This window comes from Dipodomys spectabilis, unplaced genomic scaffold, assembly GCF_019054845.1.
Source record: "Dipodomys spectabilis isolate Male_0828 unplaced genomic scaffold, ASM1905484v1 ptg000054l, whole genome shotgun sequence".
NCBI classification, from domain to species: Eukaryota; Metazoa; Chordata; class Mammalia; order Rodentia; family Heteromyidae; genus Dipodomys; species Dipodomys spectabilis.
Window position 1 is genome coordinate 35,200,012 of NW_024870731.1, and position 27,886 is coordinate 35,227,897.

General features: G+C 35.8%; 1 protein-coding gene across 1 annotated transcript in view; it reads left to right on the top strand.

Moving 5' to 3' along the window:
• The first annotated feature begins 228 nt into the window (after window positions 1-228).
• LOC122108014 (contactin-6-like) overlaps window positions 229-27,886 on the top strand; it is a 253,962-nt gene continuing 226,304 nt past the window's right edge. Inside the window, 1 exon segment of the mRNA XM_042679950.1 lies at window positions 229-359. The gene's annotated coding sequence lies outside the window, so the exon portion shown is untranslated.

The following is a 27,886-nucleotide window of genomic DNA, read 5'->3' on the forward strand; positions in this document are numbered from 1 at the left end:
TAGTTTCCGTCAGGAATGCAGCAAGAGAGGAGAAACGTATTTCATGCTTAACACCAGAAAGGAGCCACGCAATACTCAGTGGATAAAAGGCTTGCAGTCCCAGGGAGAGAGAGAGAGAGAGAGAGAGAGAGAGAGAGAGAGAGAGAGAGAGGAGAAGGGAGGGAGGGAGAGAGAGAGAGAGAGAGAGAGAGAGAGAGAGAGAGAGAGAGAGAGAGAGAAAGCGTCCCATTATCTCCCAGCTGTGTAGACAGTCCATACGCCTTGGTTCTGCCCGGATGCACAGCATGCCTTGGCTGAGAGCTTGAAAGAGAGTTCTGCAAGGAAAAAAAACACTGTAAAGATCTCGAGACATTTCCCTGGTAAGATCTCTAAGTGCAAAATTGCTCTGTCTACTGCAATGAGAATATTGCTGGGCAAGCCGCAGCTTTTCTTCCTTTCAGTCTCTTTGTATTTAGCATAACAGGTAAAAGCTGGGGTTGGGGTGTTTGTGTGTGTGTGTGTGTGTGTGTGTGTGTGTGTGTGTGTGTGTGTGTGTGTGTGTGTGTGTGTGTGTGTGTGTGTGTGACTGCTTTATTGATGTTCTGTTTCTATGATGTTGATGATTAAAATGCATTTATTCCTTGTGAGGGAAAAGCGATGTATTAAATCTGTATTGGGGGAAGTGAGGCTCAAACCAGACAGAGAGAGATTGCATACAGGTATATTTTTTGCAGGGTTTCACTAGTCTTTGCTGCAGTAGAAACTAATGGGCAAGAGGGTATGACAGTGCTAATTCTGGTCTTTTCCTATGGCCACTTCCTTTTGGGGAACGGCAGATGGGAAGATGTGATTACTAATTTTTATTTTCCCCCCAAAGGGTTGTCAGGGGTGTGGTTTGCAATGTCCAGGGATGATTGAAAGGAATGATTATAAAGTTTCCTGAGGGAAGGTTTTGGTAATGGGAGATAAGCTAGACTGCAGGTCACATAGACTCACCAAATGTTGTCTGGCTTTTTGGTTTTAGCTAGGAGAAAATAGCTTTTCCTTTGTACCACACATGAGTTAAAGCTTCTCGGCGTGAGATTCTTATCATAGTTTATGAAAAGTTTCAGAAGTTGATCGCTTGGGAACAGAACTTTGAAGAGTTCTGAGATTAAGCATGTATCCATAGCCTATTATGATAATGTGATACAGTAACATTGAGGGTTGAGGGGGAAATTGGAATTCAGAGTTCTTGTTTGCCCAAATGAAAACTACTTGTTTAAAATAATCAGCATCCTGACATGGCCCTCTGAGAAGCATTCACAAGATGAATAAATGAATGATATGTTGAGAGAGAGAGAAAAAAAGGAAAACAGGGAGAAGAGTAAAATTACATAGAATCAATTTGGAAAATGAGGTATTCCTAATGTTATTTTACAGTGACAATGTTTTCCAGAGATGTCTGTAATAAAAAGGAGCCATATGGTGAACAGTGAATCACTTGTTTTGAGCAATTTTCATTTATCTGATGGATTTGTTTATCATCTCTTAAAATCACTGTGGTAGAAGGTTTCTCCAATTTATGTGTACTGTTTTTATAATGGAAGGAGCTAATAAACACTCTACACCTCTACTCTCTCTCCCTCCCTCTCTCTATCTTTCTCTCTCTCACACACACACACATGTAAATAGCTACATCTTCACAGGGAAAACATATGCACACAAAACAGTAGCATAATTTATGTAACAAACAGAAATACATAGTCATGTCATCTTTGATGCCTCACTGATTTTTATTTTTTCCTGTCAGCAACAATCATAGCTATGCAGCCTTAAGATTTTCAAATCTGCAAACTTTTATACATGGCTCTATATGAGGTTATATAAATGCATAACTTATCACATCTTAACAAGTACATCCTTTATAAACAACTGCATTATGTTACTTCTTTCAAACATTTTTTAAGTGAACGATCCCATTGGTTTTAATCTTTGTGGATTTACTTGGTCCATAGAGAATGAGTGCACATGAACTTCCTTACACACACACACACACACACACACACACACACACACACACACAATGCCATTACACTGGGAAAAATTTTTGTGCTATATTAAGTTTACCACCTACTTTTGCTTTTTTGATAAATGAAAATTCTCAGTAGCATAAAAGTACATTTTTACCCTTTTAAGATGTTACCTGGGGAAGAGGAATATGAAACACTTATTTAGTTATGTATGTTCATTATCATCAGATTGATTAGATGCTGTAGTATGAGGTATACTCTAAAAAATAAGCTGCACATAAAAGTTTGAAAAAATTGCATCACTCCTAAATAACAATCATGAGATTTAGAGACTATCCTCATACCTAAATTCTGATTATAAAGATGAGATACGAGTGACAGAAAAGAGGGGAAAGGGGAGAGACTTTAGTAAGAACGGTTTGGTGTAATACAGTTTTAGTTCTTAGAATGATATGGTATTATGATCAATGATAGATACTCCTTTATCACAATGGTACCTTAACCTACATTTGACAAAATGATTGTATTTTAGATTTCAATTAAACTAAAAAAAGAAAAGAAACCAAATGAAAGTAAAAAAAAAAAAGGCTAAATTTAGGTACCTATTTCTTTCCAAAGGAGGTATTACTTCCCGCAAACCCTAAATTTGAAAACAAAGATATGAAAATATTATTTGGAGGTGATTTTCGAATGCAAATTTAAGTATTAAGGAGTATCTTACAGATCCTTGTTATGATAGTGAAATAAATCAGCATACATACTTTATGATTATCAAGCCACCCATCCTCCCTAAATTAAAATTTTTATTATCAGATTACATTGCTGAGTTTTATAGCATTTGCATTCCAACCTAATTCTCCTGGTCCTGATTTAGACCCACTTCAAATTTAAAAGAAGTCATTCCTTGCCAACCAGTATTTGCTCATCAGTTCACCAATATTTCTGGGGTTTCTGGCTATGTATAGATTTTCTATTCCTGAATTCTCCTTGTCCATGAGTTTTTGTTTGCTATTTTCTGTTGTTTTTGTCCCAAAGTTGTTTATTCTTCATCAGTATGTTCTTGACATTTACCGCATTGATTAAAGATTCTTTTATTTCACAATTTCTTGATTTATTGTGTGTGTGCAGTTTGATTTCCTGACACAGCAGGGATGGGCCAGATATTTATACTGCTTCTTTCTTTCCCAGGTCACCAATTGTAGGCATGTTGTATCTCATTTGTTCATCTTCCACAGCTATTGTGGTATCCAAAGTTATTTTCAAGTTACATTTTGTTTTCTTTATTGAATCTGCCCTACCATCTTTCACGGTGATTCTCAACTACTTGTGCCGTATCACTGTTTCTGACTTAACTTCTAGTTCTGTGTTTTCATCTTCTTCTAGAATGTTTTATTCTCTTATTTTTTAGCTTGTTATTTCCATTTAGTTACTACATTTCTGGGGGAAGGGGGTTGTCTTTGGTTATGTGGCTTGAACCTAGCCTGGGCACTGAGTATTTTGTTCAAGGCTAGTGCTCTACCCCTCTGACCCACAGTGCTTCTGCTGGTTTTCTAATGGTTAATTGGAGATTAGAGTCTAATGGACTTTCCTGTCCCAACTGACTTTAAACTACAGTCCTCAGCTCTCAGCCTCCTGAGTAGCAGGATTATGTGCATGAGTCACTGGTGCTTTGAAAGTATTCTGTATGGTACTGTAACAGTGAATATAACTTACTACATATTTGTCAAAACCCATCAAATGGGCAACACATGAGTGAACCCTAATTCTTTGATGGACTTGAGGTGATCTGAATACATCAGTAGACTTTGGATGAGCTTATAGATCAATGGAAGTTCATCGAGTGAGTCAAGTTCATCATCATGAATCAAGATCTTATTTGTGGGTTAGGTGTGTGCTAGGCAGGGAGCTAGGAAAACTCTATGTTACCTAATTTTGATGTGAGCATATGAATCTGCTCCCCCAAAACAATCACGAGAGAGGAAAAAAATAATTTTTTAAAGTTTATCAATAGTTTCTTGAGATTTTATGGGAAGACCTGTGAAGTTCAGTGTTTGTGGACATGCTATTACAGATTTAATGCAAATTTGATGTCCAAGATGTATAATTGCCAGATGGGTCATCTTGCTTATTTTGGCTGATGCTTATTTACTTGGTCAACACTTGGGTGAATGATATAACTTAGAGTAAAGTCATTAAGGCAGAAGTCTCTGGGTTATACTGTCTGTATCTTCCTAAAAGTTAAAGTGAAAAGAAGTAGGTTTTCCCTGATGCCTCTGTGAGGTCTATGGTTTCTAGCATTTGAGAACTGGGGGAATTTGTCTCACACTTGGCGGTTTAGGGTTAAATCTGTGAATGTCTTGAGGGCAGAGAAGGTTTTGCTTTGAATTTGTTTGATATCCCTATAGCCATCACCACTACCTTTCTCTTGTTCCTTGTTGTTTCTGTAGAATGAATGATGAATAAAAGTTATTTTTTAAAAGTTGAGGTTTGGGCTGGAAATGTGGCTTAATGGGAAGAGTGGTTGATGAATGAGGCAGAGGATTGGAGTTTGAGGCCACCTGGGCTACGATGCAAGATTATCCCAAAATAAAAAAATGAATTAAAAGAGAAGAGAGAAGAGAGAGAAAGGGAGGGAGGAATCAAAAGAGAGAGATGGAAGGAGAGAAAGAAAGAAAGAAAGAAAGAAAGAAAGAAAGAAAGAAAGAAAGAAAGAAAGAAAGAAAGAAAGAAAGAAAGAAAGAAAGAAAGAAAAGAAGGAAGGAAGAAAGGAAGGAAGGAAGGAAGGAAGGAAGGAAGGAAGGAAGAGAGAGAGAGAAAGAAAGAAACAGAGAGAGATGGAGGGAGGGAAGGAAGGAAGGAGGGAGGGAGGGAGGGAGGAAGGGAAGGAGAAAGGAAAGAAGGAAGGAAGGGGGAGGGAGGGAAGGAGGGAAAGAATGAAGGAAGCAAACAAGAAAGGGAAGGAAGAAAGAGAGAAAGATGGAAGAAGAGAGACAAAAAAGGAAGTAGGAAGGGAAGGGGACGGGAAGGAAAGAAGGAAGAAGAAATGGAGGGAGAGGGAAGGAAGGATGGAGAGAAAAAACAAAAAGATAAGGGTTGTGATAAATGCATGACATCAGGGAGATAAGGGAAATGAAACGGGCTTCTTGAGCCTCTTTCTGAGAGCCTGTATTGATGATATCAGTGTCTTGCAATAAATCCTAAGGTAATTTACACATGAATTTGATTATTATATGAATAAAAATGCCCCTTCCCTTTTGGAAGTAGAATGAATGTATACCTTGTATATGATAGTTTTCAATGGAATAAATGAGTGAATGAAAAACAGATGCTTGGATGGATGAAGTTACCTAGATATTATGATGCTTCAGTGAAGCAAACATCGTCTTGTTAATGAAACAAGTGCCATTCCCTGAGTATTTATAAATGAGAGTGAGAACGAAACCTCTTAAGCCAGGCTTTTCTGAGTTCAGGTGACACCAAGAAATGCTTTCTTTTCTCTATCTAGCATACAATAACTTTGACATTGACCTGTCTATACCCTACATTCTCCATATATAATGAATATAATAAAAGTATTGACTTCATAGTATTATTAACAGGAATAGATAAGATAATGTTGAAAACATCCTGGAAGAATGTTTGACAATTAATAGGCAATCTGATGTGTTCATTGTTTATAATTACATTATTATTGTTAGAACATTTCTATATGAGCTTTGGGATTGAGTGAAAGTAATATAAAACAATAAAGATAACAAAACAATAATCATCACCTAATCAATTGTATTTTGTATGTCTCAAATAATTAAATTTGGAATATAAATCATACTTGGAAATAAAAGTGGAGATTGAAGACGTTCAAAAAGAATGTTAAAAATCTAAATTTAGATTTAGAAATGCTGGTCCTTGGATCCATGTAGCTTAAAAATAGAATTGATATTTTTGTATAGAAGAAGCAATTGAGTCTGATTAAAAAAGAGAGTTTATTTAAATTTCTGATTATACATAAGAAGCATAAGAAGAAATAAGAAGCAAATGAAAACATTGGAAGAAATTGGTCCCTTTCAACAGAGAAAACTATTACAAAATGTCTGTATTTCTTCCTATTTTTATTCCTTTGTTCTATTTTTACATAAAATATTTATGTCTCAGGCATACATCTGGAAACAACTTGAACTTCCAGGAAAATACTAAATTAAAATATAGATATCTCCCTTCCACATATACCTTTCAGTCTTATTTTCCAAAGATTTTCCAATAATTTATATTATTGTAATATTTTCTTGTGGTTACCATTTAAATTTAAATAATATACTTGGACTTCAACTTTAGTACTCACACAGGGAAAGTTTTTGTCTTAAAGGAATTTTTTGTATTTTGCAATTTTCACACTTTTACAAAAATGTTTTAATGTTTTATCTAAGTTTTAAATTTTCAAGGAAGTGATTCACATCTTTTATGCCATTTTTGTTGATCAAAGGTATTGTAAATATTCATGTAATCCCCAAATTGGATACTTATTAATTTCTACCATTTAGAACCATAAAGTGCTAAATACATTTTTAAGTGAAAATTACCTAATAGTATGGGAGTAAATTATAATTTTCTTCAGTCCAGAAGCCATTCTTTTTTGTTCTTTGTTATCTTAATTTTAACATATATATGTATATATATGTGTGTGTGTGTGTGTGTGTGTGTGTGTGTGTATACTATTCTTTCAAAGTATTATATAAATTTTGTACTAGTGGCTCATAACTAATCCTAGCTACTCATGAGGCTGAGATCTGAGATCTGAAGCTCAAAATCAGTTTAGGCAGAAAAGTCTTTGAGACTTTTTTCCTCAGGTAACCAGCAAAAAGCACAAAGCATTGGTATGGATCAATTTGTAGGGTAGTAGCTTTGAGTGAAAAAGCTAAGGGCATCCTAGCCCTGAGTTCAAGCCTAGTAATACCAGACACACAAAACAAATGATAAAGAGCTCATACTGAAAATAAACTTATTGAACCTACTAATTTAATTCCACATTTCATTTCAACATTGACCTTGGTTAATGTATTTCGTCATGTGAATATTAAATTTCTGTTACCTATTTTCTTAGTGATATATTTATTTATACAATGTAACTATTAAAATGTGGCATTCATACCTTATTTAGGTCTTTTAAGCAAGTGTGAGAATTTCCATGTAGAGTATCAAAATTATCTTCAGCCACACCTCCAGCCCGTTTTTTTGTGTTTTGGAGTGTTTTTGTATTGTTTATTTCTGAACTTTGATCCCCCTACTGGTGTTTTCCTGTATCAATGGGGATGATAGGCATGTACCACTGCCCTAGCCATTGTGGTTTCTTAACAACTTGAATAACAGGTGTTTACCATTGAACCCAGCTGTTAGTTGAGATGGAGTCTCTCAAACTTCTTTTTTTTTGCCCAGGCTAGCAGCGAACCCTGATCCTCACATCTCCGTTTCCTAAATAGTTAGGATTCTGTAGCCTTGAACACTTGTAAATAACCCAATCCAACCTTTGTTCACACCTTTTTGGCTTTTAGTACAGTAAATCTAATCTTCTCCATTATGTTTTATTGAACAAAGATAAGGTAACAACACATCACACAACTTTATATTTTCTAAGATTGACTACACATAAATGCCAGTCCTCTTTGCAAACAAGACTATGGCTTACTCAAATTCCTCCCAAGATATCTCTACCATTTATTTTTAAACTGCCTAATAATTTTGCCAGTGTTTGTTTAAATTGATCACACCTTTCCCTGACTTCTTTTGTTTACCATTTCTTCTTGTCAGTAACATGCTCACCGGCTAGTCATTTCCCATGTGCACTATTGCTAATTGTTGGACAATTTGCAGACAGTAAAAGAAGAAAGAATAATGGAATGTAACAAGGGTCTGGTGGGTGTAAGTAGAAGCAAGAGGGAGTGGGGAGCAGACAGGGTGAAGGAGGAAGATCATGATCAAAGATCATGAGCAGGTGTTATACAGAACAATGAAGCCTGTTCAGACTGATCTGGGAAGGGGAAGAGGGAAAGTTATGGAGGGACAAGTCTGATCAAGGTATATTGTATGCACATATGCACATGGAAGAATCAAACATTGCTGGACAACTAATGGATGTTAAAATATGTAGGGAACAAAGAAGCCATTCTAGAAAACCTATTAAGCTCCCTTAATATTTATGCATTGAATATTATTTTATTTACATTCTAAAACAATATTGCCGTTGACCATGGAAACTCTGTAGATGTGTATTTTCCTCTGGACAATGTTTTTCAAAGTCTGTTGCAAGATTTTCTAGGTTAAAATTTTCTTCATGAGAACACTGCATGCAGTTTTATTTTATAGTTCAGTATTTTATTGGTATTTCATTCTGGTATATTTTAGGAATTTCTCTGTGTCATTCTTGTCCTCAGGTTCACCAATGTGTGTATTTTTAGAGTTGTTTCAAATTTATTCTTTTTATCCCTTCCAAGTTCTTAAATCTGTCCTTCAATTCTAAAAATTTCTCAACTATTGTGTATGTCAGTGTTAAATCTTTTCAACCCTTTTATTTGTTCCTTTAGGGATGTTCATTCTGTACTTTGGTCTTTTCTTCTGATTTTACTTTTTTCTCTTATTATCTTCCTGTCTGTGATGTGTGATCTCCATATACAGATATATTGAAGAGAGGTTTTGTTTTGTTTTTGCATACTGGGGTTTGAATTAAACTGGGCCTCTTGCTTGCTGGACTTGCTTGCTGATGGCTGGCACATGAGCCAGGTCTCTAGTCCCAATTTCTCTGTTGGTTTTGGAAATGGAATCACATAGACTTCTCTTCCTGGGCTGGATCTTAAATCATGATCCTCAGAATCTCAGACTCTTATACAGCTAAGATTTCAAGCATGACACTCCAAAACCCGAGTGGGTTTACCTTTCAAGAGTATTTTTGTTCTCTGCCAATTATTTTCCAGATCTTAAGTACTCCCCTGCTATTCTGTGTTTACTGAACAGTATCACTTCCACCATTCAGTTTGTTGAACTCTTGTGTAAGCTTCTTGTGGAGCTGAAGTTTGACTGTTGCTTTTATGGGAAAAAAAATCCCCCAGTTATGTGTATCTGCTGTGTTTCCCCGGTGGTGGTTCACCATTCCTGCTATTTATGATTTTCTTCTGTGACAAAGTCACCTTCAGGAGCTACATAAGAGCTACATAGGAACTTTTATGCCAAACTTCTTCAGGAAGATTGTAAATATGAATACTCTGATGGTCCAGTGGGAAGAGATTCCTTATCAGAACATTATCGTCTTTTTGGCTATTTGTGTCAATCAGCAGAGCAAGAAAGGAAAGACCAGAAATCAGATTTGCTAATACTTTTCTACGGGTGAATAAAAGAGTGAATTGAAGAACGTTGTTTCACGTGTGTGTGTGTTGTTTGTGTGTGTGTGTGTGTGTGTTTGTGTTTGTGTGTGTGTGTGTGTTGTTTGTGTGTGTGTGTGTGTGTTTGTGTTTGTGTGTGTGTGTTGTTTGTGTGTGTGTGTGTGTGTGTGTGTTTGTGTTTGTGTGTGTGTGTGTTGTAGATTTTAATTTTTTCAAGGTAGTATCTTACAGTCTTGAAGAGATTATAGGAACTAGTCACCATGTTTGACTTTTAGAAAAGTTCTGAGTCTCTTTTAAGAAAATTTGGGCCTGTGCCAAGGAGACCTAAGATTTCTCCTATTCCATCCTATAATGTTTTCAGAGTGTCTGCTTTGACTCCGAGGTCTTTGATCCATTTGGAGTTGATTCTGGTGCAGGGTGATATATAAGGATCTAGCTTTAGTTTTCTACAAGTGATTAACCAATTTCACTAGCACCATTTACTGAAGAGGCTGTCTTTCTTCCATTCTTTTTTTTTTTTTAGCTCCCTTATTGAGGATTAGAAGGCTATAGGTCTGTGGGTTCATTTCTGGGTTTTCAATTCTATTCCATTGATCCTTAGGTCTGTTCTTGTGCCAGTACCAAGCTGTTTTGATTACTATGGCATCACTGTATTTGATGTTGGTATAATTTGTGGAGGGGAAGGGAAAAAACAAATTGTTTAACTAGGAATACAGGTGGACCCATTGCAACAATGAGATGTACAAGATGTTATGTTGAAAATGAACTTTACAACTTTGGCATGGAGGGGGGGATTGGCCCACGGGAGATGGGAAGGGATGGGAAAGGGAAACAAAGGAGGAGGCAACAATGCTTGATAAGAATAATCATTACCTTGCCCATGTAAGTGTAACCCCTCTGTATGGTATTTTCACAATAAAAAAAAAAAAGCATCCCTAAAAAAAAAAAATGTTCTTTTGCTGGCTACTGGTGACTCATGCCTGTTATCCTAGCTACTTGGATACTGTTTCAAAGCCAGTTGGGGCAGGAAAGTTAGTGAGACTCATCTCCACTTAACTACCAGAAAACCTGAAGTGGCGCTGTAGCTTAAAGTAGTAGAGTGCTTGGCTTAAAGTAGTAGAGTGCGTGCCTTGAGTGGAAGAGCACAGGGACAGCACCCTGGGCTGTCAAGCCCCACCACAGGGAAGGGCAGGATAGGGGATGGGAGGGGAGGGAAAGGAAATGAAAGGTATCCTTGTTCTAGGGTTGGTAGGAGGGATTTATTGTTCTTAAGTGCATAACAGAATGATGTTTTCTAGGCAGATGTTTTCTAGATGTTTGTTCATTAGCAGATTCCTAAAAGTGCAATTGTGACTCTGAGATGCTGACAGATATGCTAATTATGACATTCCAGTCTATAAATACATAAATTTTAACATGTGTGTGTCCAAAAGGTTCTTTTAGAATTAGCATAGAAGTCTAAAATGGGTGTGGTCAGGGGTGCTGCACATGCAATACATTGACAGAAGCTGTCTTACTGCTGAGTTCTCTGGTTTCATCCTTTATCCCACAGATGTGAAGATGGCTTATGCAAAGGCAGGAAAAAAATAACAACTAGAATTTAAAAGAGAACTTCCTTGTTCCCATGTATATTATACATATATATATATATATACATATATATATATACACATACACACATATATATATGATGTGTGTATACATATATGCTGTTATGTGGTTTGTAGAAAAGATACTGAGGCCATATCTTCTAGCATATGCATATATGTATATATACATATGTATGAAATATTTGTATATATATATATTGTAAATATATATGTGTGTATATAAAAATCATTATTGCCTGTATCAATGGTACATTCAAAGTTTTGAAGCCTTTATGTATACATATTGTGTTTGTGGAAGGTTAGGTCATCTGTGATTTTTTTTTAATTGGGGTATCACTATGTTGACCTTTCATCCTTTAAATGAATAACATTGAGTTTTTACAAGGATGGGGACAATGGGAGTTTATCTGTCTTAAGTTACAGAGTTGTGCTCTCCTTTTTGTACAAAGGTGGTTATTTTGTCCTCCAGAAGCTAAGTTCTCCTCAAGGGCTTGAACCTTGATTTTTTTTTCTTTTGCTTATAAGCAAGAATAAAAAGATCAACATGAAAGTGATACATGTTTTCAGAGAATGATTATCCCTCCTTTTTGGTAGTGATTTAGGGTAGTCTACCAGATCCACAGGTTTCAGAATCTGACTGTAAAACAAGTGTATTGACTAAGCATATTATTTCCTATTATACTCATACTCACAGAACTGCCTCATCTCGTGCTTGCTTCTCTTACCTGAATGTGATTCATTTTCAACAAGTAAATGGTAATTGTGGACTCATTAAGATAGTAAAATGTGTTCCAAATTTGCAAACCACAGCACTTTCCTAAATACCTATAGTAAATCAAAATCATATGTAGCAAGTGAAGGAAACTTAACAACAAGCAGAATAAAATGTATTTTAATAACTTTTCTAACTATAAATTCCTGATACAGGTACTATATGGATTTTAGAAGAGTAATCAGTGCTACTTTTATTCTGCTAGTCTACATTTTTTATTCTTCAGCCCTATGTGTATGTCTATGTGAAATGAAACATTGGTAGGAATTTAGCCAGTGTGCTTTAGAACATACTTTTATTTTTATATTTTTGCACTTTTTTAGTCGGTCATGGGGCTTGAACTTAGGATCTGGATGCTATCTCTGAGCTCTTTTGCTCAAAACAAATACTCTACCACTTTGAGCCAAAGCTTCACTTCTGGTATTCTGGTAGTTAGTTGGAGATAAGTGTGTCACAGACTTTCCTAACTCAGCTGGCTTTGAACCATGATCTTCACATCCCAGCCTTCTATGTAGCTAGAATACAGGTATGAGCCACCAGTGCCCAGCTATAATATACTTTTATTAAAACAAACATGAGTAATGTCAAATATCATTACATATTATAAAAATAAAGGTGCTCCTTCATTTTCCTAACCAGTAACCTATCATAATAATTACCTTTTTTTACTATTTATGAATAATGCTGTAACTATTATTTATACCCAGATCTTTTATACATGTCTAGTTATTTCAGAAAAACCAATTCATGGAGTGTAATTTCTATATCAAGAAGTACATATATTTACAAATATATCAAGGTGATTAGTAAATTATCCTATTACTAATTACACACAAGTGTTCAATGGAAACACTAACTTGGTGAATATTTCCCATCTATTATGACCCAGATACTTAGTACACAAAGAAGAACAAATAAAGGTTCAATCCTTTGTGGAATTTAGTACGTGGTAAACAAAATAAACACATCACAAAAGACAAAGAGAGCTCACATATATACTTTCACATAGATGAACACCCAGAGCCTGCATACACCCCTGTAAAAAAATAATAAAACCTAACAAATAAAAAACCATGGACTGAGAAAACATATAAATATACCCTAGAAATAGGGCTGAACAAACTATGTTGTTTGGTCATTTGTATCTAGTCTGTTCTTTTAGGTAAGGCTAGCTTATGTTGTTTTTCTGTTTGCAATTTCATTTTTTCTCTCTTATACTCTAGAGAGTTATCAATAAATATTTCATAACTTTGATGTCTCAAATTATTTTCAAAGGCTTGGATACATTTATGTTGTTGAGTTTTCTGTGTACAACATTCTCAAACTTGTCATCAACCATGTGAATCTTGGATTCCAAGTTGATGTAATAGAGCCCTTTTTACCTGAGTCAGAGCATAACATGAACACAGAATGAGTTAATGTTTCAAAATACTACTGCTCTGCTTATAGGTGATATACAATCATTGTCCTAGTTTTTTTATAATCCTGTGTGTGTGTGTGTGTGTGTGTGTGTGTGTGTGTGTGTGTGTGTGTGTGTTGTATTATAGTTGAACTCAGGGCCTTATCTTGCTCATCTTGTTTGCTTTCTAGCCCAGTGAACTCCAGTTGAGCCTTGCTTCATGCCCAGTGTTTTAAAGGTTATATTGGAGATGAAGTTTTGGAAAGGTTTCAGCTGGAGGCTGACTTAAAACCACAATCCTCCAGATCTTAACCACCTGAGTAGTTAGGATAAGAGGCATGAACTTTTGCAGGCTGATTTATTACAATCCATTTTAACTGAGAGTGACTATTAAGCAATAGAAAAATCAGAATTAATAAGTTTCAGGTTTACTAAGATGGTTTTGTTTTATTTCATTTTTATCTACTTAGCTCCAACTTGTAGCACAGCTTTGGTGAGTACTCAGCACATACTTAATGAATTAGATTTTAAATACACCAGAAAAACATAAATTTATATACATTCATGCTCATTCCAAGTATGCTATTACAGTGTCATCTAAATCTGATTGTAAAAAAGTAGCTCACGTTAAAATGGTAATTAATGTTAATCTTAAATTTATGTCTCTGCTCTTGGCAAACATGGAATCCTCTCTAGGACAAAGTAATCAGGAAATTTAAGAATTTATTATATCACTATAAATTGTTTTTCAGAACTATCTCTTGAGCAAAATGCACTGTGGGCTTTTCAGGAATTTAGTACAGTATAAAAATTCATAAGTGAATGTGAGTAACTGTATAAATATGTAAACATATGTAGATTAAAAAGCAGTTTATATGTTACAGAGAGAAAAGGGGTTGGCAAACTGTGTGCTATTTTCTTCCTTGGTTACCCCTGAAGAATGGGAGATGGATAGCTTGCTTTCCAGATGCACAGAGCAGGAAACAACATTGTATGCTGATCTGACTTGCCATAGTGATATTATGACACATGTTAAGTATATGATGTCATCTAAATCTGGAAGACACTTGGTTTCTACATAGTTTTAGGAACAAGTTTGTTGATTTCTACCTGAATATATTCACAATTTGTTGGACATCATTAAGTGGGAAAAAAATTGGAAGGCATCAAGTGAAAATGTTCTGCTGGTGTAGAATAATGCCATTCTTGAATCAGGTTAAAATGCTAAGTTAGTCTGTTTAGTGTTAGTCTGAAATATCACATGACAAAATCAACTTGTAAGGAGAAGATCTTGTTTGGTTTGTGGTTGTAGATATTTTAACATTTTAATCCCTGGTGGGTTGGCTCCTGTGTTTTGTTTCTGTATTTTTGCCTGTGGCAAGACCACATTATAGTAAATTATAAGCAGTGGAGCAATTTGCTTAGTAAGGAGTAAAGGAACAAAGCATAAAAGGAGAGCCTGGAATCCCAGTTTCTCCTTCAAGGTCATGGACTTCCTTTTGCTGACCTCCACTTTCCAACCACCTCCCAACGGCACCAAAGACTAGAGATCCAATCGTTGACACATGAACCCTTGAAGGACACTTACCTGAAACCTACCAGCTACATTTCCTACAGTGGCAAATTACCTCCAGATTTCAAGAGTATAAGTCCAATAAAGATTTCTCTAGCATGGCATCAGTGGCCCATGCTTTTCCATATGAGAACTACTCAGGAGGCTAATATGTAAGACTCATGGTTTGAAGCCAGCCCAGGCAGGAAAGTCTGTGAGATTCTTTTCTCCAATTAGCCTAATTAAAAGCTGGAACTGGTGCTGTGTCTCAAATGGTAGAGTAACAGCCTTGAGTGTAAAAGTTGCTCAGGCTTGAGTTCAAGCCTCAGTACTGCATACATAACCCCCCCCCCCCCCCCCACACACACACTCTCCTAACCATACACATACACACAATTCTGTCTCTGTGGGCAGCTCTGAAGCAATTGACCACCATGAGAACCAGTTTTTCAATTACAGCTGCATTCATTCATCCACGATTTATTACAAAGAATTCCAGAGATTTGCAGTAGCAATTAGCTACTATTACCCAGAGGTGATACTGTATCACTTAAATTCACATTTCATGCGCTAATCCCAGAGGGGAGTAAGAAGTGATGTTCCATTATGCTCTTGGAAATAGAAGAATGAGCTATCAGGGTCTAGAATGGTATGTCCTAGCATCATGATTCTTATAGAACTTTGCGGGCACATATTTGAATTGAATTATGACATCCAATATCAGATAAGTGTCCTTGAAGAAAAGCTTCCTGATAGTATAAATCGATAAAATAACCAAGAGAAGAAAGTCCAATCATAGTCATTAGTATAATGAAAATGAACTGTACCACTTGGTAGGGGTGGGGGGTGGGGAGGGAAAAAACTGAGAGAAAATGGGGGAATAGGTGACACTGTTCAAAAAAATGTACTCAGTACTGACTTATGTAGCTGTAACCCCTCTGTACATTTACTTTACAATATTTTTTTTAATAATGGAGAGAGGAAAGTCAGTGAAGACTGCCAAGGGAAAGTGATGACTAGTCACAGTGAAGTTCAAAGTGAGGAAACAATGATCACCTAGAAGAGACACAAGGAGAGGAACATAGTAGGAAGAAAGCACTGATAAAGCCCAGGGGAAGACAAGTGGATCAGACTGTCAGGTGTCAGAGGAGACCCTGGCAGAGAGCTTCCATAACTGGTCTAAGCCTTGGGATTATGTTCCTAAGGAAGCCAAGAGCTCCTGATTTACTCAGTCAGAGAACTTCACTTTACTGAAATACGTGGCATCAAGCAGATAAGGAGATCATAGGATAATTGGGCAGACAGTGAGAAAATACCAATCTAGCTTCCTTACGTTATGACAAAGTCAAACATGCTTTTTTATAGTAAGAAAATTTGGTAGAGCTTTATTGAGTAATAAAGCAAGCAGACGAACAGACAAAAAACAGACAAGTAGGCAAGCAGAAAGACAGAGGCACACTGTAACAGAGTGTGCCCACTCTCAAAGGGAAAGAGACACCCCAAACATGATTTGAGTTTCACTCAAACTGAGTATATTTTTCTCCTTGTGCCATATATTGTTTTTATTTTCAAAGTACTGACTAGAAACAGCTAGTGAAAAAAATAATAACATATATTTACTAATTTTTAAATGTACCTGAAAAGGTAAAAGCTTGGAGAATGTATGAAACAATAATTTAGAAAAAAAGTAAAAATAAATAATAAATGATAGATAGTTTTCCAAACAGGGCTCCTGAGTATTTTCCTAAGTTGTTATGTATTAAGGATAACAACAGATTTAACCTTTCCATCCTGAGCTGAAACTTTATTTAAAAAAAAAAAATGAAGGTATGTAAATTCCTCACTGGGGTAGATCATCTTCAAAGATGGTTATTGTCTGCCACTTCCTAACTTATAATGCCCCATGTCTTGTTTTAGTGAAGTAAAATAGTAAATGCAAAGCTGTCTTTATTCTTAGCCTTTAAAGTGTTAGGTAGCTTCTGCCTTCACTTTGTTGAGACCCAAGTACCATTAAGAGCAGAGAGGCTACAAAGTCTCTAGACAATGAGACCCTGTGTAAAAAGTGAGAGCCCAACCCACGGAGCAAACAGTCTCACCATACTCAAGTCTGCACCCAGACGAACAAGGGAGGCTTTCATGTATCTCTTTGCTTCATGAATCTTTTCACTCATGTAATGAACTCTCAGGAGAACCCATGTGATTTTGAGAATGAGCCTTTGTGTGTCCCTCATGTGATTTGGAAAGGCTTGATTATATAGTATTAAAAAAGATGGTAGTTGATATGTGTCTCATTTTTACAAGGAAAATAAAATGTTATGGAGTAGCTTCATTTCCTGTTTTACTTATTTTTGATCCATAACGAGTGTATCTTTATTAAAAACATACCAAGACTCACACGGCACAAACCTGTCTCTGGAAGTCGTATTCAGTTCATTTGGGATTTAAAAGTAGTTAAAATCACAAACTCTTTTATTTTATTTTTCTAGTCCTAGGGCTTGAACTCAGGGTCTTTTTTGCTCAAGGCTGTCATTCTGTTACTTGAGCCATAGCTCCATTTCCAGTATTTTTGATGGTTAAGGGAAAGAGCCTGAAAGGCTTTCCTGCTCAGGCTGGCTTTGAAATGCAATTCTTGTATCTCAACCTCCTGGGTAACTAGGAGCCATTGGTGCCTGACTAAAATGATGAACTCTTAAATCAAACCAGAGAGATAAAGACATAGTAAAATTCTGTTAGATAAAATTTTCCATTGGTTTTCCTGATATGTGAGTAAATGTATTTGTGATACACACATATACATATATGCATGCATGTATATACAAACATATATATACACATATATATATATGTATATATATATATATATATATATATATGTATGTATATATGTGGGCTATGAGCACAAACCAACATGTAAGGCCTGTGCTGATTTTGGCTCCTGTGGGGAAAAAATAGAGTACAGCCAGTTTACAGATACCTTTATACTGAGAATTGAGAATATAAATGATTTGTTCATTCTTGAAAGCCTTTATAAATTTCTTAAGTGAATTATTTTAGGATGCTGTGGTTTTGAGTGTTATTTTTATATCAAGTAATAAATATTGTGGTTAGAAGTCTATTCAATGAACTTCCCCTTTGACTTCATGCATTTCTCTGAGCTCATGGTTATCATGAACAATTGAAAGGGAAACCAAATATACATGTGTATGTATGTGTGTGCATGCATGCACCTATGAATTGATACATGCCATAGCATTACTAGTACAGTGAAAGTTATTGCATGAATTTATTCCACAGTGTGATTACCTTGTTCTGTTGAATATATGTCTTTCTGGTCAAAAATGATAACAAGTATAAAAAAGCATTGAGTTCTTGGTCTTGGATGTGTGATGGTCATGGATCCCAGCGGAGCAAGAATCAGTGTTGCAAGGTATACGGACATGTATGAAGTGAATTGAATTATGTGATATAGGCTTAGAAATCCCACATTCTGCTAACTGTGCACTAGAAACACTGCTATATGTAGATGTGAATCGATCTACTGGTTCTAAAGGTTTGAGCAGCAGGACAAGGAATGATGCAATTCCATTCTCAAGGCAAGAGAACTTTGATAGTCCAGGTGAGGCATTTAGGTGGAAAGGATTCTCCACTGTTGTGTTTTTTATTTATTTTCTTATTTTCACACATGCAGATAAAGTGGATGATGTTCAACCACATTGTGAAGGGCACTCTATTTTATTCATTCCCCGGTGCTAGTGCTCATCTCATCCATACAGAGATTATGTTTCATCTGGGCACCTGAGAGCACAGGACACTTAACACATCAAGTTAATTGCCCCAATAATATCAGTAGGATATTATTTGTAGGTAGAAGAACTCAAGTGACTGTGTTAGTAAACCAGGTCTTTTCATTTGATGCCCCACAAAACGACCATATAACAGGCAATCTGGTTTTATATGAAAATTATTGAATACTCACTTCCTTAAAAAGTTCCATTACTTGTTTGCAGACTAGATTTTTAAGCTAATTAAATTTTGTTTTATTTCGAGTATGCCTAGGTACTTACCTACAGCCAATTCAAGAACATTCATTTACATTTGGCATTCTTGAAGATGTCAAAAGGTATCACTTTTTATTATATATATTGAAAGAAGAGTAAAAAATAAACCTTCCCTGCTTAAAATTAGATTGCTTTTTAAGTGTGTCATTAATCATATTTTAGACTCCAAAATGAATGAAATAACATGGCCTAGAATTTAAAATTTTTCAGAGTGATGAAAGCGGAATAAGTTATTAATGTTGACCCATGTTCCCAGTTGGGCTGGTTAATTTCTGAGGATGAGGCTTCTTTTTGTTCCTGTATCATTCAGCATCTATGTTAGGTGTTAATGCACACAATTAGCATGATGTTAGAGTAGTGATTCTAAGGGCAGACAAACACCTATCAGAGCTGTGGTCCAAGCAGATAAGAACATCATGAAATGGGTTTGGAATTAACTGAGCTGCAAAGAGGCCCTGATTGGAGTGATTTCAACTGTATTCTAAGTCAGATTTCAAAAAAGTCAAGTTCCCCAGGGTTATTTAAGAATATGAATAGAATTCTCTGAGATCAGAAGAGCTTAGAATTAGTGCATCCAGTAGCTATAATAATAAATAAAATAATTTTTGTTTACCTCTAAGTTATGCAGAAAATTATTCTACTGCTGAATAGTTCTTACCATCTCCATGTTTCCAAATATCTAAGTAACAACAAAAAACTTGTTTGACATAGTAAACTCCTTAGAGGAAAAATGTCTTCTAATTTTAGGTACTTATAAAATAAACTACAAAAGTTATGTCATAAAATAAACTATAGTATTGATCCTATAGAGTTAAGTTTAAGATTAGGTTTGTATTAATTGGGGCTACTCCTTTGTGTTTGGTAGAGAAAGGTTTTTGCTATATTTATGACCTAGAGGAACTTTGGCAGGTTAGTTTTGCATTTCTACCTTTAATTTTATAATTAAATGACAAATTTCACACTTGCAAATGTAATTTAATTAGCCTCTGAAAGTTTACTAATTTCTTTAAAAAGTTTTGGTATGCTCAAGGAAGCTGAAATTTTATATATTGTCAAGATAGTGCACAGGATATAAATTTTTGGATTTTTCTTGCTGGGGTCATGATATTGATTAGTCAAAACAAAGTATTTCAATCATTAACTGTTTTTATGATATTTAAAGAAATTGCAATACAATTAGCTGATTAATCTGAAGCTGAATAAATGTACCCTAAGATATGTATTCAAATTTTTTTTTCCTTTCATGCGATTGTTTCTAACACATTTATAAGATGATTTCTTTGTTGCTTTGTATGTCCTTCCCCCACAATATAACCCCTGTTTTCACTGTATTTGATGTTGATATACTTTGTGGAGGGGAAGGGAAAAAACAAATTGTTTAAATAAGGATACAGGTGGACCCATTGCAACAATGAGATGTACAAGACATTATGTCGAAAAACGAACTTTACAAGTTTGGCCGGGGTGGGAGGTGGAGGGTGGAGAAGGGGGAAGTGAGGGGGGGTGGAAGATGGGAAGCGAAACAAAGGAGGAGGCAACAATGCTTGATAAGAAATGTACTTTTACCTTGCCCACGTAATTGTAACCCCTCTGTACAGTATTTTCACAATTAAAAAAAAAAGGAAGCTTCTGTTATTTTTAGTTGACAAATGCTTTAAGTTAAGATTTTAAGGAGAAAAAATGAGTTACACTGCAAACTGTGTAGTAAGTTAGATATTAATATTTGATCTCTAATGAGCTTTTGAGACCCTGAGTTCTAGGGGAAAGAGGTACTTGCCTAAGGTTACAGAGCATGGATTCAGACTCCAATTTTCACAGCGAACTCCATGGATGTGATTGTTTTTATAAAATTTTCAGAGATACAAGGCTCCATTTTATAAATGCACGCAACATTTCTAGAGTAAAATAATAAAATATTCTTAATATAGTCCCTAATATTTTATTTTTAATTTTGGTGAGGTATTACTGACCATTATTTCCTATTCCCAGCTTAAACAAAATTTATCTTTGTAGTATTAATTTTTTAAACTGCTGTAAACAGAGCCAATAACTCTTCTGATGCTGTTGAACTTTTTTGAAAGGGTATAGTTATTTTGAGTCTGTATTCACACCTATTCTTATTTAGAACACAGAATAATTGCTTTTACATGATTTGCTTCCTCTGAACAGATTTGAAAAGAACTAGTTATATTTTTGTATTCTATTTTTATTAATTTTACTGCTGATCCTCGGAACCATTGAAATGGGTCACAATGAGACCCCTATTTCTTTTTTAATTTACATGGCATCTTAATTAACATGTATGCGGCTGTATCAGCTTTTGATGAAGAATCTAGTAACTCTTTAGTACCCCTCCCATTCTCTATTCCATGATTTATTCTAATTTTTAAATGTTTGATTGCTTGTTGGGGGGTAGGGGTGGGGTGGGAATATAGCCAGTATTGGAGATTGAACTCCCAAGCTTTAGCTTTCTTGGCCAGTTACTTGACCCATGCTTCCAGTCCCCCTTTGGTTAGTTTTTGAGGTAGAGTCTTACAGCCTGATTGGCCTAGGCTGTGAGCCTCCGACTTGTGCTACCCATTTTACTAAGGATTTCATGTGCATGCACCAATCACTCAGCAACTGTGCTGGCCCCTTACATACATAACAGGTCTACATCGTCCAAATCCATCATTGAGTGAGATGGAGTCTTGGGATCTCTTATGCCTAGGCTGGCCGCTAATCACAATCCTCTGATTGCTATCTCCCAGGTAGGTGGGATTACAGTCTTGACAGCAGGCCTGGCTTGAAATGTTTAATGGCTTTTTATGCAGTGTCCTAGATACGGGTCTTTATCAATGGGCCCTCCCTCCTCAATGGTTCAGTTTCAACCTACCTAGAGATGGTGTTTAAAAAGTGTTGTCTGCTAGTGGAGCCCGAATTCACCAGTGTTTCTGTTGCACTTGGTGATTGCACATCTCTAGTGCCTATCAAAACTGTTTCTTCTCCGGGACAAGTTCTTCATGTTCTTCACTTCTGATACTCATATCACACACATTCAGAGCAACAGTGACCATGTCATACAAGAAGAGAGAGGAAAAAAACATGTTTTAAAGTAATAATATATTTTTAATATAAAAAAGACAACAACAGAATTGCTTTCTAGATTTAGGATATGTATATGTTCATTCTTATTAAAAGATTGACTTTCAAATGTATTCAATTCTTCTTGACCACAACCAGAAAAAAATGATTTCCCTTTATTTTTTTTATTTTGCTGAATAGACTACATAAAGCCCATATACTATCATGAAAAAAAAATAGATACTTTCTATATCATTGTCAAAAAGCAAAAATTGCTTCTTGATTTAGAAGCTTATCAACACATTGTGTGGTGGTGTGACTAGATGGAGGGAATCAATACTCTCCACAGTGCCTGGGGTGGGTTATGAACATATTCTGACCACTGAATACCTTAAAAACAGTCCCTTTCAAAACAGGAAAATTTAGGAAAAAGTTAATCACTTTTTTTTAAATTGTGAAAATACCGTACAGAGGAGTTTTTCGAAATAACGTCTTGTACATCTCATTGTTGCAATGGGTCCATCTGTATCCCTATTTAAATAATTTGTTTTTCCCTTCCCCTCCACAAATTTTACCAACATCAACATCAAATATAGTGAAAGCAGGGGTTATACCGTGGGGGAGGGACACACAAAGCAACAAAGAAATCATCTTATAAATATGGTAGAAACAATTGCAAGAAAGAAAAAACATTTGAGTCCTTATCCTGGGGTTCATTTCACCTAATATCAACTTATCTAACTGTTTTTGCTTGTCTCAGACATATACTGGTTATTGCAAATAATGGAAACCATGGGACTTATGTTTCTTTGGGCCTGGCTTACTTCACTTAATATAGTGTTTTCCAAGTCTTTCCATTTCCTAACAAATGGGGCAATGCCATTCTTTCTGAAGGAGGCATAAAATTCCATTCTGTATATATACAACATTTTATGATCCATTCATCTACTGAGGGGCATCTGAGTTGGTTCCATATCTCAGCTATGGTAAATAATGCTGCAATAAACATAATTGTGCAAGATCAATAGAAAGCCCTCAGATTGGGAGAAGACCTTCAGTAGCCATACTATGGACATGGAACTCAAAAAATTAAATCCCCAACAACAAATCCTCAAAGAAACAACTACCCAATAAATAAGTGGGCTAAAGACTTAAAGAGTAACTTCTCTGAAGTAGAAAGAAGGATGGCCAATAGACACATGAAGAAATGCTCAACCTCCCTAGCCATAAAAGAAATGCAATATCAAAACAACATTGAGATGCCACTTCACCCCAGTTAGAACACTAATAACAACAGATGCTGGAAGAGATGTGGACAGAAGGGAACATTACTGCATTGTTGGTGGGAGTGTAAACTTGTTCAACCACTTTGGAAAGTAGTATGGAGGTTCCTCAAAAGACTTCACATAGAGCTCCCCTGACCCAGCAATCCCACTTTTGGGCATTTACCCAAATGGTCACAAACAAGACCATACTAAAGTTAATCACGTTTATACGTGCATTCTGCATAAAGGTGATCTCTCTTGGACTGGATCCATTAAGATTTTCAATGAGTAGGCTAAAGCCCGGAGACTTTTCTCTGTAGATTTAACAATGTTGTCAAGACAAATTGAGAGGATTCTAGAATTGAGAATGAAGATCACCTCTGCTGCCTCCATTGGCACTGAGAGATCAGAGAATCTGTGTGGTGCCCGAACTGACTTTTTTTTCTTCAGAAAGGGAAATGGTGAAGAATTTAAGTTCTACACATGAAGATGAAATATAGCACAATACCTGACTTAGAGGAACTGCTCAGCAAGTATAGTGTCATTAATATCTTTAAAATAAAGACATATTTTAGCTGGTAGAGAAGAAGTGGAGCCACCCCCCTTAAAAGCATATTATACCCTCTTGTGGCATATGGCTACTCTCTGTTACAAGTGCAAATTAGTAATAATAACAGTAATAATTGCTACTATTTTATTTATCCCCAAATGCTTTCTTATTTTACATCAACTAACAATTTTTATTTACGTGTATGTGCTTCTCATGGGGCTTAAACTCCTAGACTCTCATTCTTGCTCACCTTTATTGCTCTACCACTTGAACCACACCTCCAGTTCTGTTTTTTATTTCTGGTTATCTGTGGATGACCAGATTTTTCTGGGGATGTGGATTTTTCTGCTCAGGCTGATTTTAAACCATAATTCACAGATCTCCATTTCTGGAGTAGCTAGGATTATAAGCATGAACCACAGGATGCCCAGCTTAGACTTCCAAACTAAATTCTCACAAAAATCCTAAGAGATATGTAGTCTCTGTGAGATAAGTAAGATTAGAAAAAAGGAGGTAAACTGCTTGCAGTAAAAAATAGATATTCCTCACAAGAGCCAGAATTCAGTCAGTACGTAAGGACTGGTTTGTCCATTATGAAAATCATGTTAAGTGAAATAAGCTAGGTTCAGAAAGACAACAGGAATTTTTCTCTGGAGATGGAATCTTGACTTAGATTTATAAATAATACATAATGTATACATTTATTGTATGTATTTACTATATGTATCTGACACGGATGCTGGCAATAGAATGGCAGAAATGATTGGGGTGAAAAGTATTTAAGTGCTCTGTGTCTGTGTATAATAATGATATAATGATAAAATGAAATCAACTATAAACTTGAAATTATGAGGAAGGAAGGATAAGGAAGAGAAGGAGTAGCAGAAGGTATCTAATCACTATACAGTATATTTCTATATAGAAATACCACAATGAAACACTTCTGTACAAATAGTATACAATAGCAAACAATAGAATCACCTTGTCAAGCCCTTTCTAAACACTTGTAATTCCTCAGGTACTGGGAGACTTTTTTCTCAAAAAGCTCATGTCATAACAGAGAATATAGGCACACAGGTTTGTTTGGGGGAAGGGTAGGGGCCAGTATAGGAGAGAAGAGATTCTTATGTAAGTATTCAAAGGCCCATGGCTTTGAGAAATGAGAGCTTTCATAGAATAGAAAAGCAAACATAAAAAAAGTTTCCAAGAAGAGATGAATGAAATTATACCAGACAAAACGTACAGAATAATGCTTATGGGAATAGTAGAGCAGTCATAAATGATAACATCTCTTACTAAATACTTCTAGGTACCAGACAATGTATTCGGTACTCGAGACCTTGTGGCCTAAAGATCACAATTGAAAGAATGTTGAGGCATAAAACTCCTTGAGATTCTATCTCCCATTAATGAGAATTCAAAGTGGTATGAGAGATGTGGCTCAGCTGGTATAAATTTAGTTTAAAACAAGAAAGTTTAAGCCTCAGTACTGACAAAAAAAATTAAGGGCTGGGAGTGTTGCTTAGTGGCAGAATGCTTGCCTAACATGCATGAGGCTCTGGGTTCAATTCCTTGGTGCCATAAACACAAAAAAATTAAAAATAAATATTGTTTTTTAATTGAGAAAGTGATGGAGTGAATGTCTATCTTATGATTGTCATATTTTCTAAAATTGCTGATCAGAAGACAGTCTATCCAGGTCAATGGTAAGGGGAGATTGGAAAGGTAATATAGCAGTGGAACATTGTATTGCCTTTAACTTTTAAAGAGACCTGGGTCTTTTAAAATAATAAACATGGGATCTAATTACTTTGAATTAACTAGTAGTCAAATCCATTCACAAATATTGATATTATTCAAATTAGCTTCATCTTACTGAAAAAGATGCTGAATTTGTATATCCTGCTGCTGAATACATGAGAGACATGTGTATTTTTTTTCCAAAATCATGACTTATTCAGTTTATGGTCTAATTATTGGTTTAGAAGATAAGTAAATAACACATTATCATATGAAAAATGTGAGCCTGGGAGTAATTAATGCAATAAAATAGATTGCTCAATATGGGAACAACTTCATTGTAAATTCTAGGAAAAAGGCTTGATTTCTGAAGAAAGATACAAACAGAGAGCTAGTCTGAAGGATTAAATTAAGAGGTAATTTTAAACACTCACCGATGTGGCCTGCAAACTTAGTGAGTCTGGCACAATAAGACTATTGAATCTCTAAAGCCCTCTCTGTTTGGGGAGCTGTCTCATATGGTTAGCATCCAATGATAACTGTTCTGTTTTCTAGGTAATTTTGAACAGTACTGTAGTGTTAACTGGGGACCTCCAAAGAGTTGTAAATGGTATCAGATTTTGCACAGCAATTCATGAATAATTACAATCACATCTACTCAGGAGAATAATCTTTCTAAAATTCCTCTTCACCACTATGGTATGAGCACACATCTAAACCATATGGTCAGCATTCATTGATATGTTCATTCATTAATAGATTTGCACACACACAGCGAGCTACTGTAATAACAAAATACTACAGAATTCCAAACACAAGGGTATGATTTCCATCTGAGCAATCAGAGAAATTTTTAAGGAACAGGCTATGGCAATAAACATATAAACCACAAATGGAGCAGCCTAAGAGTCTATCATCTGATGAATAGTTAAAATGTGGAACACACACATACACACACACACACACACAATTGGATATTATTTAGTCATAAAAAAGAAGTACTGGGCACCAGTGGCTCGTCCTAGTTACTCAGGAGGCTGAGATAAGGGGATCACGGTTCAAAGCCAGCCCAGACAGGAACGTTCATGAGACTCTTGCCTCCAGAAAACCGGAAGTAGTGCTGTGTATCAAGTAGTAGAATGCAACCTTGAGCTGAAGCACAGAGGGACAGTGCCCAGGCCCTGAGCTTAAGCCCTACTACCAACAAAAAAAAAAAAAAAAAAAAAGAAGAAGAAGAAAAGAAAAAGAAGAAAGGCCTGTAATTTGCAACAATATGGAACTGGAGGTCATTATGTCAAGTGAGGTGGTGAGCTGAGTAGAGAAAGGCAAACATCACATGATCTAACTCACTCGTGGGGTTTTAAGAATTTGATCTCATAGTAGTTGGGAGGAAATGAAAGCTACAATACTCTGGTGAAGGTAACATCGAGGAAAGGTGAGGGAAAGTTTGACTGATGGACAGTAAGTTATGGTTAGGTAGGAAAAAGAAGTTCTGTTGCATAACAGAGTAAGATTATTGCAATGATGATATTTCATACATGGAAAAATATGTAGAAAGGGATTTTGAAACTTTCAGAGTAAATTAATGATAAGGATTTGAGGAGATAGGTATGCTATTTTTGATTTGAATGCCACTTGACTATATGTATTAAAATTTTATGTGGCACCTTGTAATGTATAAATTTATGCTTAATTACAACATGTACAATTGTTTTGTGTGTGTATGTTTGCTGACTTGAACTCAGGGTATATGTTCTATCCCTAAACTTTTATGCTCAAGTCTATTTTTCTGCCACTTGAGCCACAGCTTCACTTCCAGTTTTTTTGTTGACTAATTGGAAGGAAGAGTTTCATGGACCTTCCTGATGGGGCTGGTTTCAAATAGTAATGCTTAAATCTCAACTTCCTGGGTAGCTAGGATTGTAGGTGTATGCCAACTGTAGTACCCTGCCTATACAACTTTAGTCAATTAAAAAAGTGAATTAAAAAAATAATTAGGTGATAGACAAACCACATGCAAAAGGACAGATTCTTAAGTGATATTTCTTTTTTTTCATTTTTGAAGTTATCTTTGAGTAATTGTACAAAGGAGCTTCCATTTAATTAAACAGCTTATGAACACAGTATGTGATATGTCTTGCTGAGTTGTAGAGTCTGTCAGAACAGGAGGGATGAATTTAGATAAAAGGCTGAAGAGAGGTGGTTTTAAAGGCAGGATGAGCAGAGCAATTAGTTGAAGAACTGTATGCATTTGTCAGTGTGAGCACTTACCTATTTATCCTATAACCTGAATACATGTTGTCACTGCATTCTTTTGTATGTCCTGTCAATAAAGGGCTAAATAAAAATCAGAGAGATGAACAGCCCCCAAATTAAGAGAGTCTTGAAGACTTTACAGTCCAGTGTCAAGTCTTACTTTTATTAACCAAAAAAAAGTCCTTTTAGGTCTTATAAGTCTTAAGAAGTCTGTACAGATAGCTCATAGTTTTACAATCAACTGACCAAAATTCCTAAGACCT